The sequence below is a fragment of the Ovis canadensis genome, chromosome 25, assembly GCF_042477335.2.
Source record: "Ovis canadensis isolate MfBH-ARS-UI-01 breed Bighorn chromosome 25, ARS-UI_OviCan_v2, whole genome shotgun sequence".
In the NCBI taxonomy this organism is placed as follows: domain Eukaryota; kingdom Metazoa; phylum Chordata; class Mammalia; order Artiodactyla; family Bovidae; genus Ovis; species Ovis canadensis.
The window spans coordinates 34,823,034-34,844,805 of NC_091269.1; the positions used below are offsets into that span (position 1 = coordinate 34,823,034).

The window sequence follows — 21,772 nt, forward strand, 5'->3', positions numbered from 1 at the left end:
CACCCCTCTAGGTTGTTCCAGAGCACAGAGCTGAGATCCTTGTACTGTACAGCAGCTTCCCACTAGCTATCTATTTTACACATGGTCATGTATATATGTCAATGCCACTCTGTCAATTCACTCTACTCTCTTCTTCCCCTGCTGTATCCATAAGTCCATTCTCTATGCCTGGATCTATAGTCCTTCCCTGCAAATCTGTACCATTTTCTAGATTCCGTATATTTGTGTTTTAAAAAAAAGGAATGCTTCACAAATTTGTGTGTTGTCTTTGTGCAGGGGCCATGCTTATCTTCTCTGTATCATTCCAGCTTTAGTATAAGTGCTGCAAAAGCAAGCACCAAAAACTCCTTTTTCTGAACAAGTCAGCATTCACAGGTTCTGGGGACTGAGGTGAACATAGGGGTCAGCGCCCTACCTGCTACAGGTCTACTGCTTGAATGCCTTCCTTCTCCTGGGCCCTCCCATTACACACTCAACAGCCCCTTTTACTTTTGCATAATCACAATTGTGATCGCTTGTTCAATGTCTAACTTGATCCACTAGAGCACAACCTCCCTACAGGTAGGAAACTTGCTATGTTGTTCACGACTGTGTTCCCAGCACCTACTATATATTAGGTATACAGTAAGTAGATTTTTTTTTTCTCTCCCAAACCAGCTGAATCATTTCTTTCTCTTCCACTTTGCTGAGGAGAAGTCACCTAAGTCATTGGTAATGAAAGTTCTTCCCACTAATTGTGAACTTGTCATCTCTCAAGCTGTCTCATTAAAAAAAAGCATTCATATTCTGAATTTAAATGAAGACGTTTCTCTTCTCATGTGCTGCTTTACCTTAGGAACTTCAGACCAATTTCTATGTGTAAGAGAAGGCTTGACATATGGAGGATGCAATATAACTCCTTTGCTATAGTCCATGGCATAAAAATATGGCACAGGACACCATGTATGCTTTAATAGCTCAGTTCTCTAAGGCTGATCAGATTGCTTTTTACAATATGAATATTTAATCCTTTCAAGTCTGAACTCTGTCTTCCTACATGCTGTGCCTTGCCTGCTGCAGAATGCAGAAGTGGTACTCAGCGAATAACAAATAACAACCACAATGATGATTGTAATGCATACCGTAATATTGTTACTAGAAATATAATTATGTGAACAGACAATTTACAGAAGAGAGGGGACCTCAGAGCCCTTGTGTTGTCAATCTGGCCTGTCTCTTAATCAGGGATAATAATAATAAAAATATCGCCCCCCCCATCTGCAGTCTGCTTGTCAGCATAACAATATTTATAGAATGCTGTATGTAACAATGGCATCTCCATGCAGATGGATTAAGATCGAGGAGCAGCTGCAGATGGCTGTTCATTAACGGAAAGAAGAAAATGAATCTGAACAAAGGCACTTACGGAACCCCTAATTTATTAGTGCTGTAATAGGGAAGAGGAACTCTCTGGAATGATAACTGAGTAAGACCAGTTACAAAGATAATTGTAAAAACAAGACACAGACTCAGTACAACATACACGGACATTTTATTGCCTGTAAGGTCTGTAGAATTACAAGGTCAATAGATATCAGACTCAACATCTAATCCTTCATATTTATTAATTACATTCAACAAAGCACTTGCCATTAATGTACAGACTGAAGCTAGATTAACATTCTGTCACAAAAACCTGGTCCATTCATCCTGAGAGAGGTGAAGATTTCTTTTACTTCTCTGTAGTGTTTAATACAGCACATGCATGCACACACACACACACGTGTGCATACACACACACACACACACTCTTTGCCACAAAATGCTTTCTGACTTTGGTCCTTAGAATGACTTCCTAACATTCAAGAATTTAATGAAGTAAGTTTCATTAAATGCTCAACAAAATGTCGACATTAAGGGGCTCCCAGCTCTTTTTTTTTTTTCCTTCCATATCTCAGCTACCACATGACGGAAAAAATTTTTGCATATGTGACTTCTCTGGTTTCTGCTTCTCCAAAAGAGTTCTTAAGAATCCATCCTTAGCTAAGATTCATGTCAGTGACTTCCAAAGTAGAAGATAGTCCATCAAAACAAAACAGAGATATTCATTAATAGATGAACAAACATATTGTGGTGTCACCATACAGTGCAATGAGAAGAACAGACTGCTAAAATAACATGCAAAAACCTGGCTGAATCTCAAAATCTTTACATTGAATGAAGGAAGACAGACCTAATGTCTGAGACCAGATGTGGGGAAATCCTCTGAGAAGGGGCTGATGGAGTGCCTTCCTTACTTTGATTATGTTGGTGGTTCCATGTCAAGTTTTGCCAAGAGAATGCACTGGTCATAGCAAACACTCTCTTCCAACAACACAAGAGAAGACTCTACACGTGGACATCACCAGATGGTCGAACCAAAATCATATTGATTATATTCTTTGCAGCCAAAGATAGAGAAGCTCTATACAGTCAGCAAAACAAGAACTGGAGCTGACTGTGGCTCAGATCATGATTTCCTTATTGTCAAATTCAGACTTAAATTGAAGAAAGTGGGGAAAACCACAAGACCACTCAAGTATGACTTAAATCTAATCCCTTATGATTATACAGTGGAAGTGAGAAATAGATTTAAAAGACTAGATCTGATAGAGTGCCTGATGAACAATGAACGGAGGTTCGTCACATTGTACAAAAGACAGGGATCAAGACCATCCCCAAGAAAAGAAATGCAAAAAAGCAAAATGGCTATCTAAGAAGGCCTTACAAATAGCTGTGAAAAGAAGAAAAGCAAAAAGCAAAGAAAAGGAAAGATATTCCCATTTGAATGCAGAGTTCGAAATAATAGCAAGGAGAGATAAGAAAGCCTTCCTCAGGGATCAATGCAAAGAAATAGAGGAAAACAATAGAATGGGAAAGACTAGTGATCTCTTCAAGAAAATTAGAGCTACCAAGGGAACATTTCATGCAAAGATGGGCTCGATAAAGGACAGAAATGGTCTGGACCTAACAGAAGCAGAAGATATTAAGAAGAGTTGGCAAGAATACACAGAAGAACTGTACAAAAAAGATCTTCACGACCCGGATAATCATGATGGTGTGATCACTCACCTAGAGCCAAACATCCTGGAATGTGAAGTCAAGTGGGCCTTAGGAAACATCACTACGAACAAAGCTGGTAGAGGTGATGGAATTCCTGTTGAGCTATTTCAAATCCTCAAAGATGATGCTGTGAAAGTGCTGCACTCAATATGCCAGCAAATTTGGAAAACTCAGCAGTGGCCACAGGACTGGAAAAGGTCCATTTTCATTCCAATCCCAAAGAAAGGAAATGCCAAAGAATGCTTAAACTACCACACAATTGGACTCATCTCACACACTAGTAAAGTAATGCTCAAAATTCTCCAAGCCAGGCTTCAGCAATATGTGAACCATGAGCTTCCAGATGTTCAAGCTGGTTTTACAGAAGGCAGAGGAACCAGAGATCAAACTGCAAACATCAATTGGATCATCAAAAAAGCAAGAGAGTTCCAGAAAAACATCTATTTCTGCTTTATTGACTATGCCAAAGTATTTGACTGTGTGGATCACAACAAACTGTGGAAAATTCTTCAAGAGATGGGAATACCAGACCACCTGACCTGCCTCTTGAGAAACCTGTATGCAGTTCAGGAAGCAACAGTTAGAGGTGGACATGGAACAACAGACTGGTTCTAAATAGGGAAAGGAGTACGTCAAGGCTGTACATTGTCACCCAGGTTATTAAACTTCTATGCAGAGTACATCATGAGAAATGCTGGGCTGAATGAAACACAAGCTGGAATCAAGATTGCCAGGAGAAATATCAATAACCTTAGATATTCAGATGACACCACCCTTATGGCAGAAAGTGAAGAGTAACTAAAGAGCCTCTTGAAGGAAGTGAAAGAGGAGATTGAAAAAGTTGGCTTAAAGCTCAACATTCAGAAAACTTAGATCATGGCCTCCAGTCCCATCACTTCATGGCAAATAGATGGGGAAACAGTGGCTGACTTTATTTTTGGGGGCTCCAAAATAATTGCAGATGGTGATTGCAGCCATGAAATTAACAGACGTTTACTCCTTGGAGGGAAAGTTATGACCAACCTAGATAGCATATTAAAAAGCAGAGACATTACTTTGTCAACAAAGGTCCATCTAATCAAGGCTATGGTTTTCCCAGTGGTCATGTATGGATGTGAGAGTTGAACTATAAAGAAAGTTGAGTGCTGAAGAATTGATGCTTTTGAACTGTGGTGTTGGAGAAGACTCTTGAGAATCCCTTGGACTGCAAGGAGATCCACCCCGTCTATCCTAAAGGAGATCAGTCCTGGGTGTTCATTGGAAGGACTGATGTTGAAGCTGAAACTCTAATACTTTGGGCACCTGATGTGAAGAGCTGACTCACTTGAAAAGACTCTGATGATGAGAGGGATTGGGGCAGGAGGAGAAGGGGACAACAGAGGATGAGATGGTTGGGTGGCATCAGCAACTCAATGGATATGAGTTTGGGTGAACTCTGGGAGTTGGTGATGGACAGGGAGGCCTGGAGTGCTGCGGTTTATGGGGTTGCAAAGAGTCGGATACAACTGAGCGACTGAACTAAACTGAACTGAAACATTTGTCAAAACTTATCAAACTATTCATTTTGATAGTTTACTTACTGCTTGTAAAATATTAACTCAGTAAGTTGGTTTTTAAGATTCCTTAGCTCAAATATGTTTTAAAAATATTATATCCTGTATTCTCCTGTCACAAATTTATGACTAATCAATTAAAGAGTGTTCACCCATTAAAAGCAATTAAATCATTACAAGCCCCAAGAAATACTACGGTGTACAACAGTGATTAATTGCTGATTTCCACATTCCCTAAATCTGTGTTATTTTCAGATCCTCCCACTTGAAAAAATTAAATCCTATTAACAGCATTGAAATTATACTTTATTAGCTCTTTGATCGTTTGTGAGTCATTTAAATTCTTTGTATTGCGTTTTCCTCACCTGAAAAATTAGATATTTGTCTCCATCTCCATAGGTATAGTGAGAACGAAATGAGTTAAATGTCTGTAATACACTTAACATTATGCCTGAGACAATGTGTTACTCTTGGAACACATTTTGAAAAATGGAGAGCCTTCTTTCTGTCATTCACTTAAGGGGAGAAGTCAGGATGAACTATTGTCTTATATATTTCTGAAAAAGAGGGCAAAAGTGAGTGGTACTTCTTAATGTAGAAGCTGCTCAAATGTGTATATGAAGCAGTGCACAATGATGCTCTAGAAAGAAAATCAAACTTTAACTGATCCCCAGCTCTGATGTTTACTGACTGTGTAAGCTAGAAAGTCATGTGATGTCTCTAGCCCCGAGCTTCCCTTCACTTAAGAATAAGATGGCAAGAACGGGAACTTGCTGTATGACCCAGGAAGCTCAAACTGGGACTCTAACAATCTAGAGGGGTGGGGTGGGGAAGGAGATGGGAGGGAGGTTCAAGACAGAGGGGACATATGTATACCTCTAACTGATTCATGTTGATGTTTAGCAGAAACCGACACAATTCTGTAAAGCAATTATCCCTCAATTAAAAAAATAAATAAATTTTAAAAAAGAATAAGGTGGCTAGGAATACAAGTGGCATCTTAACCCCAGGAAAGCCATCCATGAAACACTGCTACTACCATTCCATATGATGGTGAAAAGCAATGTTTCCCTATTCCTGGTTTGCTGAGTTCTTACTGGAAATGGATATTGAATTTTATCCAATCCTTTCTGCATATTTAGATGATTGTTTTTCTTTATTATTTTTTAGTATGATGTAATATATTTATCAATTTTTAAATTGCAAAATTAATATGCATTCCTGAGATAAACTCTTTATAGTCAGCAGAAAAAGGTGGCTAATAGAGGCTAAAAGCAGATTAGAGATGGACAGGGACTGGGGTGGGGGGATGAGAAGTGACTGTTCAGTGGGTTCAGGGTATTTTGGCAGGGAGTAGAGTCTGGTGATGATGAAAACAACCTGGGTCCAGGTAGTGGTGTTGGTTGTACAACACTGTGAATATACTAAAAGCTAGTGAAGTTTTCACTTTAACATTGTTAAAGTGGTGAATTTTATATTATGTATCTATGTATATTCACCTTATACTAAAAAATATAAGATGAATAAGGTGAATGTACTGGATGATATTCAAGATCTCTGATCTTTGTTCACTCATTCACTTATTCAGTAAATTTCTGTGAAGCCTCCACAACATGGTTCCAGGCAATATGTTCTTCTGAGAAGATATTGTAAAGAATAAAAAAAGACATGTTCTCTAACATTGCTAAAATTTTATCCTTGGAGATTTCCTTCCTAATTTGTGCCCCTGGTTTACGGTATTAAACTCTATTCCCTTGAAGTCAATGAGTAGTTTGAAGGTTGGAAAGTATGCTAAGGGTTTGATGTTATGACATGAGTTATTGTTTGATATTATAGACAGAAAGAATAAAGGGAATGGACTGTTATTTACTCGGCCCCAAGTAGCAGTCACTGTGGACTTGACCATACTTATCTCATTTAATCGTCACCAGATTCTTGTAAAATTGGTGTTATCATGCACATTGTGCAGATAAACTAAGCCTTAAGGACATTAAGTAAATCTTACTTAGGTGACCAGTTTTATAAGTAGTATAGCAAGGAGTTGAAATGCATAAGCCCATAGATTTTATATAATATTATATTTGATTCCATAATGTAATGTTTATAATCCTGACATTATTTATGTAAAATGTAGAGTACTTGTGACATTAAGATTTACAGAGTTTCCTATGAAGTTTAATCTCACTATGACAGCTGCCAGCAAAAGAGTTAATAAGATGAAGAAATCTAATTAGAGGGGAAAAAGCCAGTGATACCTAGAGAAATATATCCTTTGTGGTATTTACCTACTCAAGATAGTAGCTAATATTTAAAACCATCATTTAGAATGTTTTGTGGTTTTTTGGCAACTAAAAAAACTATTTTTTTTTGCAGTTCCTGAAAGAATCTATTAAACTAAAATCTTGTGGTTATCATAATTTTTAACCAGATACTGGGCCCATTATAAAAAGAAAATGACCCTGACAGGGCATGTTTCCACAGTTCTTGCAGTTTGCATACACATATCAAGTGACAACTGAAATACAACTGGCAAGGAAATTGAAGACAGTTTGGATAGTAAAAGATACCGATGTAAGGCAAACATGGACAGTTTACTTTGTTAGTAATTCACTGACACAAAGCTATTGCTACATTTCAGTTATATTATCAACTGGAGAGTTTGGTGGGTAAAAATATTTGTTTTAATTAGTGTCTTGGTTGGTATAAAAGTTAGATTAGCTCTTTATAATCCAATAATTTATTTGTTAGCAGAAAAGGAAATTTCCTAAGCAAAGCATGGCTTCTACCTGTATCCTGTTTCCTTTTTGTTTTTATTTACTTGGCTAAAACTGCCATTGTAATGTAAAAGAAAAGTGGTGATGGGAGGTACATCGTTTCTGACTTTAAAGGAGATGTTTCTTAATCTTTTAGTGTTAAATTAGCTGTTTAAGTTTATTGGGAAAAACTCATTATGAAATTAAAGTGTCTTTCTGAGACCAGTTTTCTAGGAAGTTTTTGAATCAGTGTTTCCTTTTACTGAATTCCTTTTTCTGCAACTTTTGATATGAACATACTGAACTTTCTCCTTTATTCTGTTAAAAAATTGTATACTACCTTAATCCACTTGCAGAGATCAAACCATCCTCACATTCCTGGTATAATGTTGGCCCTTGCTTATCTTTTTGGTGTCACTTCTTGCCAGTTCCGTTAATATTTATGATCAACAGTCTGGTTTTATTTGAAAATTTTTTAGTTATTTGAATCAATTTACTTTTACACATCATACATGAGGATTTTTCACCCCAGCAGTCTGGACCCCACCCACCCCAGTCTGGACTTTTCCTTCTCCCAACATTGCATTGATCACTGAGAAAGGCGTTCTTATCTCTCTTTGCTATTCTTTGGAACTCTACATTCAGATGCTTATATCTTTCCTTTTCTCCTTTTCTCCTTTGCTTTTTGCTTTTCTTCTTTTCACAGCTATTTGTAAGGCCTCCCCAGACAGCCATATTGATTTTTTGTATTTCTTTTCCATGGGGATGGTCTTGATCCCTGTCTCCTCTACAATGTCACGAACCTCCGTCCATAGTTCATCAGGCACTCTATCTATCCAATCTAGTCTCTTAAATCTATTTCTCACTTCACTGTATAATCATAAGGAATTTGATTTAGGTCATACTAGAATGGTAGTGGTTTTCCCTACTTTAAGTCTGAATTTGGCAATAAGGAGTTCATGATCTGAGCCATAGTCAGCTCCTGGTCTTGTTTTTGCTGACTGTATAGAGCTTCTCCATCTTTGACTGCAAAGAATATAATCAATCTGATTTCGGTATTGACCATCTGGTGATGTCCATGTGTAGAGTCTTCTCTTGTGTTGTTGGAAAAGGGTGTTTTCTATGACCAGTGTGTTCTCTTGGCAAAACTCTATTAGCTTTGCCCTCCTTCATTCTGTGTTCCAAGGCCACATTTGCCTGTTATCCCAGGTGTTTCTTAACTTCCTACTTTTGCATTCCAGGCCCCTAAAAGAAAAGGACATCTTTTTTGGGTGTTAGTTCTAAAAGGTCTTGTAGGTCTTCATAGAACCGTTCAACTTCAGCTTCTTCAGAGTTACTGGTTGGGACATAGACTTGGATTACTGTAATGTTCAATGGTTTGTCTTGGACAGAAATGATATGGACCTAACAGAATCAGAGTATATTAAGAAGAGGTGGCAAGAATACATAGAAGAACTGTACAAAAAAGATCTTCACAACCCAGATAATCATGATGGTGTGATCACTTACCTAGAGCCAGACATCCTGAAATGTGAAGTCAAGTGGGCCTTAGAAAGCATCACTATGAACAAAGCTAGTGGAGGTGATGGAATTCCAGTTGAGCTATTTCAAATCCTCAAAGATGATGCTGTGAAAGTGCTGTACTCAATATGCCATCAAATTTGGAAAACTCAGCAGTGGCCACAGGACTGGAAAAGGTCCATTTTCATTCCAATCCCAAAGAAAGGCAATGCCAAAGAATGCTCAAACTACTGCACAATTATACTCATCTCACATGGTAGTAAAGTAATGCTCAAAATTCTCCAAGCAAGGCTTCAGCAATACATGAACTATGAACTTCCAGATGTTCAAGCTGGATTTAGAAAAGGCAGAGAAACCAGATCAAATTGCCAACATCTGCTGGATCATGGAAAAAGGAAGAGAGTTCCAGAAAAACAACTATTTCTGCTTTATTGACTATGCCAAAGCCTTTTACTGTGTATCACAACACACTGTGGAAAATTCTTCAAGAGATGGGAATACCAGACCACCTGACCTACCTCTTGAGAAACCTATATGCGGGTCAGGAAGCAACAGTTAGAACTGGACATGGAACAACAGACTGGTTCCAAGTAGGAAAAGGGGTACGTCAAGGCTGTATATTGTCACCCTGCTTATTTAACTTTTATGCAGAGTACATCATGATAAACACTGGGATGGAAGAAGCATAAGCTGGAATCAAGATTGCCAGGAGAAATATCAATAACCTCAGATATGCAGATGACACCACCCTTATGGCAGAAAGTGAAGAGGAACTAAAAAGCCTCTTGAAGAAAGTGAAAGAGGAGAGTGAAAAAGTTGGCTTAAAGCTCAAATTCAGAAAACGAAGATCATGGCATCTGGTCTCATCACTTCATGGACAATAGATGGGAAAACAGTGGAAACAGTGTCAGACTTTATTTTGGGGGGCTCAAAAATCACTGCAGATGGTGATTGCAGCCATGAAATTAAAAGACGCTTACTCTTTGGAAGCAAAGTTATGACCAACCTAGATAGCATATTCAAAAGCAGAGACATTACTTTGCCAACAAAGTCCACCTAGTCAAGGCTATGGTTTTTCCAGTGGTCATGTATGGATGTGAAAGTTGGACTGTGAAGAAGGCTGAGCACTGAAGAATTGATGCTTTTGAATTGTGGTGTTGGTGAAGACTCTTGAGAGTCCCTTGGACTGCCAGGTGATCCAACCAGCCCATCCTAAAGGAGATCAGCCCTGGGTGTTCTTTGGAAGGACTGATGCTGAAGCTGAAACTCCAGTACTTTGGCCACCTCATGCGAAGAGTTGACTCATTGGAAAAGACCCTGATGCTGGGAGGGATTGGGGGCAGGAGGAGAAGGGGACGACCGAGGATGTGATGGCTGGATGGCACACTGACTCGATGGACATGAGTTTGGGTGAACTCTAGGAGTTGGTGATGGATAGGGAGGCCTGGCTTGCTGCAATTCATGGGTTCACAAAGAGTCGGACACGCCTGAATGAATGAACTGAACTGAACTGACCGTTAGCTTAAGCAACCCTTTTTCCAGGCAAGTCTCTTGTGATACCTCCTATTCCTAGACTCCCCAGTTTAACACCCTCTATTTGTCCTTGGTTAGCACTTATATTGAGTTGTAATTATCTGTTTAATTTTCTTTCTTCCTAAATATACTATATATTCCGAAGGAGATGATATTAGGTATTTTTTCAGTAAAATGTCCTCTATACCTCACAGAGGGCCTGGAAAACTGTAAGGAAGTAGTACATTATGAGAGAAAGAGCAAGAGAGTGGGGTGGTGAAGAATGGGAGAATATACTCAGTTTAGATTTATGAATGACTCTAAGGATGAAATAACTTGTATTTCTTTTAATTACCTTGAGAATTTTCTGGTTTCATTCAAATTATGATTATATATAGAAAAAACATGGAAACTAATTCTATTTCTTTAGCCTGTGGGACACCAGGAAGAAGCAACATCGATGGAGGATAAAGAAAAGGCACTGCCATAAACATTTCCTTTCCACCAATAAAAACGAAGCTATATTGTTTTTAATGTCACCACATGGAAGACTTATAAGAAATTTCTTTATGGTTAGGATCTTGAAAACTATCATTTTGTACTATAATCCTAGCAGTTGTGATATGTAGACACTGTAACTTGGATATTTTGATGCGAAATGCCAGCAGCTCTGAGATTGTCACAGAAGGTCCTAGGTAACAACAGGATAAGAGAACAAAGTGACAGAAGAGAAAGGAGCAAAATGATTACCTGTAGGACGACCCTAGTAAGAATACAAATTAAGAGTGTGGAAAGAAAGCGAAAGATGGAATAGACATGAACCTGCCACTTCTAGAGTAGTAGAGTTATATTTCAGTGCTAATATCAGGTTCTCATTCAGGTTTCCTTTTCCTTTCCTCTCTGTACTTACTGCTCACCCTTGGTTTATACTCTAATCAATTCATACCTGTATCCTTGCCTTCAACCTCTTCCTGTTCCTTCTATCTTCTTCCTAGGAATACCCTTACTCACATCCCTCTTTCCACTTCTTTCAGGTACATCCATCTGTCTTCCCTGTAAGTCTCAACAGGCTTGGGGATAGATTTAACACATAACAGGAAGCATATCAAATATTCTGGATTAAGCCATCATATTGCTTCAGCTTCAGACTTCTTTCTTGCCCGAAGAGATGGGAGTGATAGTTGTCACATTCTTGCCATCCTGTCTTCTTTCTTGTCACATTTGGGTCCAACCTCCTTACGTAAGTTTGTAAATGTCAGATTAATAATCTCTCTGGTTTTACTTGTCCATTTCTGCTCCTCCCACCCTTACCATCTACCTGGTTAACAATACTCTGACCCAAAGCCGAATTTCTTCAATTATCACCTTGAACACAGAATTCAAATGTTCCCAATTTTTGTCATTCATCTCTGCCCCAGAAATTGTGTTGACCTCATGGCTTTTGTAAATAGCTTAATTGCTTTTAGGAATTAAGATGGTCATGAGTAGATAAATAGACTGTTCCTGTTATGTGCATGCTGACTCAGGGTTAACCTACCTGTTGCTGACTTCTGCTCTCCTAATGATTCTGCTTCAAAACTTGACCTGTACTTGACCTACCAGTCACTTTCTCTTTCTATAGCAACCCAAAGTCGACAGTATCCACACCCAGTTGTTCCCCAAAAGAGCTGCTTTCATCATTTTATCTCCTCCCCACTGAAGAATCCACACAATTCAGCTACTTAACAGTGGCTCTCAAATTATGCATCTCTCTCACTGGCAGACAGGTATTCCACTGCAAATTATAAATAATGAGAGTCTTTTTCTGTGACACAGAAAAATTAAGTGAATTGAAATTTTCTCATTTTAATACCATTTTGTATTTATGTTAGTCATAGCACATAGCAAAAGCCTAAACACTCAGTCAGTGAGTAAATAATCACTGATTTGACTTTATCATTGTGGTTTAGGATTTATGTGAAATTAAGGGTAAAGATTCCAAAGAGTAAAGGGTATTGGGGATTTTAATGCTCATCCTATGGTTTCTTGATAACTGGGAATCTGAAATATAATAATAAAACTAAATATAAAATACTATATATCTCTTTTGCATATATGCTTACTATAAATTTATAGTAAATATATCTACTAAAAGTATATATATATATACATATATATATATAAAATAGACATGCACACTTGTGGTCATAACTATATACAAAATATAACTAAATAAATGCATCCACATATACATATGAGGCTTTCCAGGTAGTTCAGTGGTAAAGAATCTAGCTGCCAGTGCAGGAGGTGTGGATTCAATCCCTGGGTTGGAAAGGTCCCCTGGCAGAGGAAATGGCAATTCATGCCAGTATTCTTGACTGAAAATTCCCATGAATAGAGGAGCCTGGTGGGCTATAGTCCATGTGGTCAGGGTTGGACATGACTGAATGCTCACACACATACCCACACTCATTCATAAACACAGAGGAGTATCACACTTGGCCTGTTTTCTTCTGTTATTGAATATTTATAACTCCAATATGATTTAATTTATAAATGAGAGCAATGATACTGTCTTCTTCTTCTTCTTGTTCAGTTGGTTAGTCGTATCTCATTATGTGACCCCATGGACTGCAGCACACCAGGCTTCCCTATCCTTCCCACCTCCCAGAATTTGCTCAAACTCATGTCCATTGAGTCGAGGATGCTATCCAGCCATCTCATCCTCTATCACTTCATTCTCCTTCTGCCTTCCATCTTTCCAAATATCAGGGTATTTTCTAATGAATAGGCTCATCACATCAGGTGGCCAAAGTATTGGAGCTTCAACATAAGTTCTTCCAGTGAATATTCAGGACTGATTTCCTTTAGGATGGACTGGTTGGATCTCCTTGCAGAATTCAAGAGTCTTTTCCAACACCACAGTTCAAAAAACAATTCTTCATTGCTCAGCTTTCTTTATAGTCCAAATCTCACATCCATACATGACTACTACTAGATGGACCTTGGCTGGCAAAGTGATGTCTCTGCTTTCTAATATGCTGTCTAAGTTGGTCATAGCTTTTTTTCCAAGGAGCAAGTGTCTTTTAATTTCATGGCTGCAGTCACCATCTGCAGTGATTTTGGAGTGCAAAAAATAAAGTGTTTCCTGTTTCCCCATCTATTTGCCATGAAGTGATGAGACCAGATGCCATGATCTTCATTTTCTGAATGTTGAGCTTTAAGCCAACTTTTTCACTCTCCTCTTTCACTTTCATTAAGAGGGTTTTTAGCTCTTCTTCACTTTCTGCCATAAGGGTGGTGTCATCTGCATATCTGAGGTTGTTGATATTTCTCCCAGCAATCTTGATTTCAGCTTGCACTTCATTCAACCCAGTGTTTCTCATGATGTACTCTGCATATAAGTTAAATAAGCAGGGTGACAATATACAGCCGTGACGTACTCCTTTTCCTATTTGGAACCAGTCTGTTGTTCCATGTCCAGTTCTAACTGTTGCTTCCTGACCTGCATACAGATTTCTCAAGAGGCAGGTCAGGTTGGATGGTATTCTCATCTCTTTAAGAATTTTCCAGAGTTTGGTGTGGTCCATTATACTCTCTGAGTGAGTGACTGTTGCTCAGTCGTATCCGACTCTTTGAGATCCCATGGACTATACAGTCCATGGAATTCTCTAGGCAAGAATACTGGAGTGGGTAGTCTTTGCCTTCTCCAGGAGATCTTTCCAACCCGGGGATCGAACCCAGGTCTCCCGCATTGCAGGCGGATTCTTTACCAGCTGAGCCACAAGGGAAGCTCAAGTATCAAGGGATGATACATCTTGTTAATTCTTTTCCCCTTTACCTCTTTTTGCTTTTTAGCATTTGAAATATAAAGTGTGTGTTTTTAATTAAAATAAAAAGTCTCTTTCCGTTAATAATCAGAAGTAATTTCAGACAAGGCTAAGGCTAGAATTCCTTTGTAAATAGGCCTAGGGAGACTCCATGAGTGTCTGGTAACACTTAAACCTTCACTAAATATCCTATTATATATTTATCAAATAACATATCTGTTTATATCAAGCTTTACAATAACTTGCTCTCATGCATTAGGCAGACATATGGATTTTTTAATGACATTGGCACGTCTTATGTCTCCAGAGAAGTTTCCTGCCATGGCATCCATACACTATAAAAACATTATAAAGGCATTTTTGGAGCAAGGAGTGAATTTTGAAATGACAGCCTGGCTCTGCTCCATGAGGAAAATTAACGATAAATCTTTCCTTAAAAAAAAAGTTTAAAAATAACCCTAAAATACTGATTTACAAAGATTCCTGAGCTTGTTTGGCTACTGGAAATTTAGTAACTTTGGTAAAGTATTCTGGTAGTCTAGGTGACACCCTATTCTATTTGCTGCTTTTCCAAACCAGTAATCCAAGGAGATGTTTATAACTGTTTTCCTTTATCCTCAGCTGAACTGATAAAGGTGATTTTCTGAAATTGGGAGGTAAGAGGCATTCCAAGTAATCACAGATGATAACAATTGCCAAACAGACTTCAGATATCTAAAAATAGAAGAGCATTAGTTCCTATTGCCACAAAAATAATCTGATGTCAGCAGTGTCAGGAAATGTAACCTAACCAGAGTGAAAACACCCCATGGGGTTATATAACTCACTGGAGTCATTTTCAGGTTCTGCATGTAAATTGTATAAAACTCCCAACAATACAATCCTCAGGATATAGGGATGATTGGCAGGCTGCAAAGCTTTTTCTTTAGACTCAAACAGTTCTTTGATACAAACAATATTTTTCATTTCAAAGGTAATTGTTGGTAGCCAATAGGCACTGATAGTCCCATGTGAGTAGCACAATAAGTACATTGCCTTTCAAAAAACAGTATTGCTTTTCATGTGATAGAGACCATTTGTGCAATTGAAAACCCATTCAGAAAGCACACTGATAGACAGACCCTTTAAAATTCCAAGATGTTAATGTATTGAAGTGCATTATCAGACAGGCTCTCACACAAAAGCTCCTTGGGAAAAAATCTAATATATATATTCAGCCATCATTGTATTTACTTTTTTGGCAATAATTCCTTTCCCTTATTTTCCACTACACTTAGCAGAAAAACCTCAGCTGTGTCTTAGCTGAAACAAAGGCAAGCCACAGCTCCTAATTTCAGTTTTTATTGTTGTCTCAATTACAGTGTTTCCCACTGTACCATTTTTGTTTCTTATCAGGAATTTGTAAATAACATACAGGACACAGAGATCACAAATGATTGCCTACCTATCCCTGGACAAAAAATGCCCTGAAAAGTAGATTTTTTTTTCCAAGAAAATCTTACAAATTGTCTCTCTTTATCTCCCATGGTGAGCTTATTTTATACCAAATAGTAAATGGTTTTTATCTTCTCTTTTTATTTCTAATTCTTTTCAGGGAAAGAGTAGGCCAGTAAGAGAGATCCTTAGGCTATTCAATATTTGTACTTATTGACAGAGCTAAAGAAAACAAGTAATCAGAGAGTGTAACAAAATGAACTATTAAAAAACATAAAACTAAGAATAAAGGAAAGTATTACCATTCATCAAGAGATTAGCCATAATCCTATTAAGAAATCAAAGAACAGTTCTAAAAGAATTCCACATTCAAAATTCTGACTGATCCGTTGTCTGAAAGAAAATCAATTCTTACATCACATCAAGAACAATTTTTGATGAATCTCTACATAACTATTGATAGCTATGCAATTAAAATAATAAAAGTTCAATGACAATGTTAAACCACTATTTAATCAATTTCTATTAAACAAAAAAATGAAAAGCTTATTTAACTGAGTCTTGGGACCTGAGAAAATTTAAGTCACAATATAAAACTGATAAGGGAATCAAGAGACACAGTTCATTTTTTCTCTACATTGAGTCACTGTGTGACCTTCAACTAGTAACGTCATCTCTGTTTTATTTTTACCTCGTGTGAAAATAAGAGTTAAACTGAAATATCAGCAAATTTTCCAGAAAGACTAAAGACATCATGTTCCTAAAAGTATCTACATCTATTGAAAAAATACAGATTCATGTACTAAAATTAAAAATCTTTATTTCACAATGAATGCTTTAACTTATCTATGTGCTAGGAAGGTTGCATGCTTTCTAATACAAATGTAGAAATTTCAAATGCTACTTTTTCTTACATAAATGTCTTCAGGCTTGTAGAGTTTTCCTAGTTCATTTTTAGCTAAGCTAGGATCTCATGGGCTATAGTTACTGCACCAAAGTTATCCTTATCATCACACAGACTTCTAGCTACATTGGCTAAATGCCAAGATACTTATTAATGACCATACTATAACAGTACCTTATATATGCAGGCCACTTTACACTTTACAGTCTAACATGCATAATGCTTTATTGGCTAGTGAACGATTCTACTTTGACGGTGATTGCATACTTGCTATGACTTCAGCCCTTTAGAGAGCTAGGGCGCTGGTGGTTTGTCATCTACAAATTTTTCAGAGATGAAAAATTTCTGAGATTTTACCTCTTAAGCCAAACAACATGATTCAGCAGCATACTCATCTTCATTGGATAGAAAACACACATGGCTACAGAAAGGAGTGTGACTGCCATTTTTCACAGGTAAATGTAAAGCGAGTTACATTTACTCTGTTGGGGCAGTAAGCACAGCTAGAGACTTGGTTCTGATCGTTGCCACGTGGTGACTCAGCCCAATAACAACTTCTACAAACATTTTAAGAGAAACACAATCTGTACATACACACATATAAATAAAATACCCCAGTTTTAAACAATAGTGATTAATTAATGTATGTTGAGAACTCTGAAAAAGACCTCTGTGCTAGGGCATGATATCTGAGCTACTGGAAATTTCACTTTATCAAGAAATTCCTTCTGAGAAATGTTGTTTCAGTAGGAAAACGGAGAATCTATGCTTAAGAGTTTCAGACTCTCTACAACACGAGTCTTCATCCTGTAGGAAATTTACAATAGTGATTTTTATCATCAGATAAGTTTTTGTTGGAGCTGTAATGCCTCAGCATCACAGAGTGTTGACATCACATAGTCTTCTGCCCAAGAGCAGCAGCATCTCTCATCACAAGCACCATCACCAATTTTGCACTTTCCATCTTTCTCATCGCAAATCATAAAATCATTCAAATAAGAGATGGGTTATAAACACAACTGTATTATATCTATATATCGGTTGCTTCTGATTTCCATCTTATTCAAACCTGAAATATACATATTGTTCTCAAATGGAGCCAAAAAAAAAAAAGTGTTCTTTTAATTTTCTGAAACTATTCTCACTTTATGCTGAGATGCCCATGTCAGCTGATGGCAGGGAAAAAAAAAAAGCTTAAAAACTTGCAAATTACAGCCCTTCCAGTTTCAAATAATTTCTTTTGGTTAGAATATTATCATTTCAGAAATTATTAAGGCAACTCGAAGCTCAGTTCCTACCCAATCTCTTTCCTCTCCCTCTCTAAGTTAGCTTCTGTTTTCAAGGGTGACTTTTCTATCCTGATGGTGAGATAGTTGGGACCTGGGGTCCTCATAGTTTTTTCTGGGACTCAACTAACAACCTGTAGGTATCTACCTCTAGTGTCCAAAAATGAAGAGCTCACTTATTAAAGTCATAATCTCAGTGAAATTCATATTCTTCAGCATGCTTAATGCTTGTTGAATATTCCACTGGGCAGTTAGACATTACTCCTTGCTAACAAGACCCTACTTCTATTGTTATTTTTATTAGGTTGGCCAGAAATTTCATTCGTGGTTTTCCTGTACATCTTCTGGAAAAATTTGAATGAACTTTTTGGCCAATACAATATCATTATTATTATAAAATATACATATCATAAAATTTATCATTTTATCCATTATAGAATTAAGTATCACTCAGTCTATTTACAAGACTGTGAAGCCACTCTAGTTTCTGAAATTTTTTGTCACTCCCAATGGAATCCATGCAATTAATAACCAGTCACTCCCCATTCTGTCCTACCCCCAGCTCCCGACAACCAGCAATGTACCTTCTGTCACTGAATTTGTTTATTCTGTATATTTTGTATGAATGGAAACATACAACATGTGACCTTTTGTGGTGACTCAGACAGTAAAGCATCTGCCTGCAATGCAGGAGACCCAGGTTCAATCCCTGGGTTGGGGAGATCCCCTGGAGAATGAAATGGCAATCCATGCCAGTACTCTTGCCTGGAAAATTCCATGTACTGAGGAGCCTGGTAGGCTATAGTCCATGGGGTTGCAAAAGTTGGACACAACTGAGCAACTTCACTTTCTTTCTTCCTTTCTATTTAACCTAATGTTTTCAAAGTTCATCCATATCTTTTACATTATCAAAACTTCATTCCTTGTTAAAGGCTAAATAATAGTCCATTTTATGGATATATTGCTTTTTGTTTATCCATTCATCTCTTAATGAAAATTTGGGTTCTTTCTACCTTTGGCTATTGTGAATAGAGCTGCTATGAATAAGCAAGTCTATGTTTCTATCTGAAGACTTGTTTTTCATCCTTTCGGGTTTATACCTAGGAATGGAATTGTTCAGTCACATGTTCATTCTGTATTTACCCACCTCTATCTATGTTTGCATGCAGATCTTCTCATTCTCAGTCACTTCCATTCACTTCATTCCTAATGAATGATGTCCACCCATGGTTACCATGCTGGGGGCACTGAAGTTTTCATTACAGAAAGCTTCCTGGAAGACCTGCAGGTTTTCACCTTAACTTTCTGGATACGGAGAGACACTCAGAAATCTCTGAATCTCTAATGTACCACTTGTAGGCATACAAAGCCAGAAGAACATCCTGTAGGCCATCCCTCATCTCCCTCCTTCAATGCCATTTTGCCCTCCCTAAGCCTTGTTGGATGTGCTGGGAAAATGAAACTTCTGCTTGAATATTCTCATGTTCTCCCTCCATTTCTCTGAAGATTCTAACATATTTTTCTTGTCTTACTGCATTCCTATCCACCCTACAAGCGAATACACACACATAACCTGTCTGGTATTTCTGCTCTTCTCATCTGGTAGGTTGTTTCAACTCTGAAGAAGATGTTTCCCTTAGACTTGTTATCCGTCCTTTCCATCTCTTTCTCCTTCTGTAACCGGAGGGATTTCCATTACATCACTTCTTACTCTTTCATGAGGTATTATTTGCCCTTCTTTTTTGGAGAAGTGCTTCAGGGCAATCTGATTTAGGAGAAAATGGAAATATATATGTTTAATAGTTTTAGTATCAGATTATCCTGTTTGCATGTCTAATGGGCTTCCCTTGTAACTCAGCTGGTAAAGAATCCACCTGCAATATGGGAGACCTGGGTTCAATCCCTGGCTTGGGAATATCTCTGGAGAAGACAAAGGCTACCCGCTCCCGTATTCCGGCCTGGAGAATTCCATGAACTGTATAGTACATGGGGGTCACAAAGAGTTGGGCATTGCAGAGCGGCTTTCACTTTACTTCACTTTATATCTAATAGCAGTCTGTGTAATGCGACTTATATTCCTTAATTAATTGGCTGTTTACATTCGCTTGGGGAATTCTTGTACTATAAGAAAATTTGTATGCATTTTTAGGCATTTCTAGAAAAATGAAGCTCTTTGGGAACATTTCCGCTGTGTCTACCTGGCCTACACTCATGTGCTCCAAGTTGTTTATGCTTCCCATGGCTTCATTCTTAATGACTCCTTCAGTCGCTGTCAGTAACTTTTACTACCAACCATTTGGCTCCATTGAAGCCTGAGCCCCCAGAGTTGTGTTTTAGCTTCTGTGTTATCCAAGGTTTGCAGCCACAAGCCTGTTCTGCGGTAATTCTCTAACTTGGCCTGAGTCCTCAAACGCCTTGTATTACTTTGTTGGTGGATGAAACACCACCAAAAAAAAAAAAAAAAAAACCAAAAAACAAAAACCCCGCCACCAAAAAGTCCCATCAAGGGAGTAGGGAGCTTAAAGAAGGAAGAAACTGTTAGTAATGTCAAAAACTGAAGAGAGTTCAGGTAAAAAGAGGAAAGAAGTGTGTCTTAATGACTTTCATGAGAGAAATTTCAGCAGAACAGTAGAGCTAGAAGCCCTAAATAAATAGCCAATACTTCTAAAATTTCTGTATTACCCTTCATTTCTTTATAGTATTCATTTCAGCTCTAATTCATTTTGTAAATAATAATTTGATGTGACTTTCCTTCCAAAACTATAAGCCCCATGAGTGCAAAGACTATATCTTTCTGTATAATACTTTCATATTTTGTGTCATTGGGACTGAATATAGTTCCTGGCACATAGAAAATGCTGAGCACATAAATGTGGGATGAGTGCAGATTAATGAAAATTTCAAAGACAGCACAACCTCTTGGGTATTGAGGGTGCCAGTGAAAGTTCCAGGTGACGTTAGTTCTAGTCCTGGGCCCTTCATTAGCAACATACATAAACCTGGACATGTCACTGAATTCCTCTGATTCCCAGTTTTTTTCTTCTACTAGACTGATTGGATCTGCGAAAGATTTTTCTGTCATTGGTGCCTTTTTAGTAAATTCAGCCTTGCTTTTCAGGTATGAAATGAAAAGTTTTGACTTTATCTTCTTTAGAGTGACACATTTTACTCATAGCTCCAGGCAATGTATTGCGAGTTGAGCTTTCTAGAATGGAATATTGAGTAGCTCATATTTGCCGTAACATCTTGTCTCATTTTCCAGTTTTGGGGATCCTATCTTTCTTTATTTCTCCACAATTTTATGTTCTTTAGCCTTATTTCCTTCTTATTTTGTCTTTGCTTGCTTTCTTTCCCCCTTCCTGGCAAGAGGAAAAACAAGGAAAATAGGCAAGCTAAATACCTTGGGTAGCAATGTGATACTTACATGGCGATCTTTTTCCAATAGTGATGATTTTCATCTGGGAACCACACTACTGTTTTTTATTTCTGAACTGAATGCGTATTTATACCTTATTAAGAGCTTATTTGCACTAAATGGCTCTTTGTTGAACCTATGTTTGGATTTACTTGTGTGCATGTGTGTGTGTGTGTGTGTGTGTGTGTGTGTGTGTACAAATGTGTGTACCTGTGTTTATGCCACAGTTTCTTAAAGCTTAAGCCCACTTTTTATTTTGAACGCTTTAAACAACATCTAAACTAAACACAGCAATTAAATTTTTAAAAAACTCAGGATTATGCTCCAGAAAGACAGTTTTATTTCAGAGAGAAGTGCTTTATAATGGTTAAGGATGGAGACACACATTCTTCTTGATTTATATCAAAGCATTCTGTACTATCATCTCCATGTTTCTTAGCTACTAAAGAAATCTAATATCCAACAGGAACCAAGCTCAAGAAGCTTTGAAATAGAATAGAATAA

The 21,772-nt window shown here is 37.7% G+C and overlaps 1 non-coding gene across 1 annotated transcript; it reads right to left on the reverse strand.

The window, feature by feature from the left end:
* Positions 1 to 231: 231 nt before the first annotated feature.
* Positions 232 to 338, reverse strand: LOC138430628 (U6 spliceosomal RNA). Its single transcript, XR_011253313.1, has one exon. It is a non-coding gene; the product is annotated as a U6 spliceosomal RNA (small nuclear RNA).
* Positions 339 to 21,772: the final 21,434 nt, after the last annotated feature.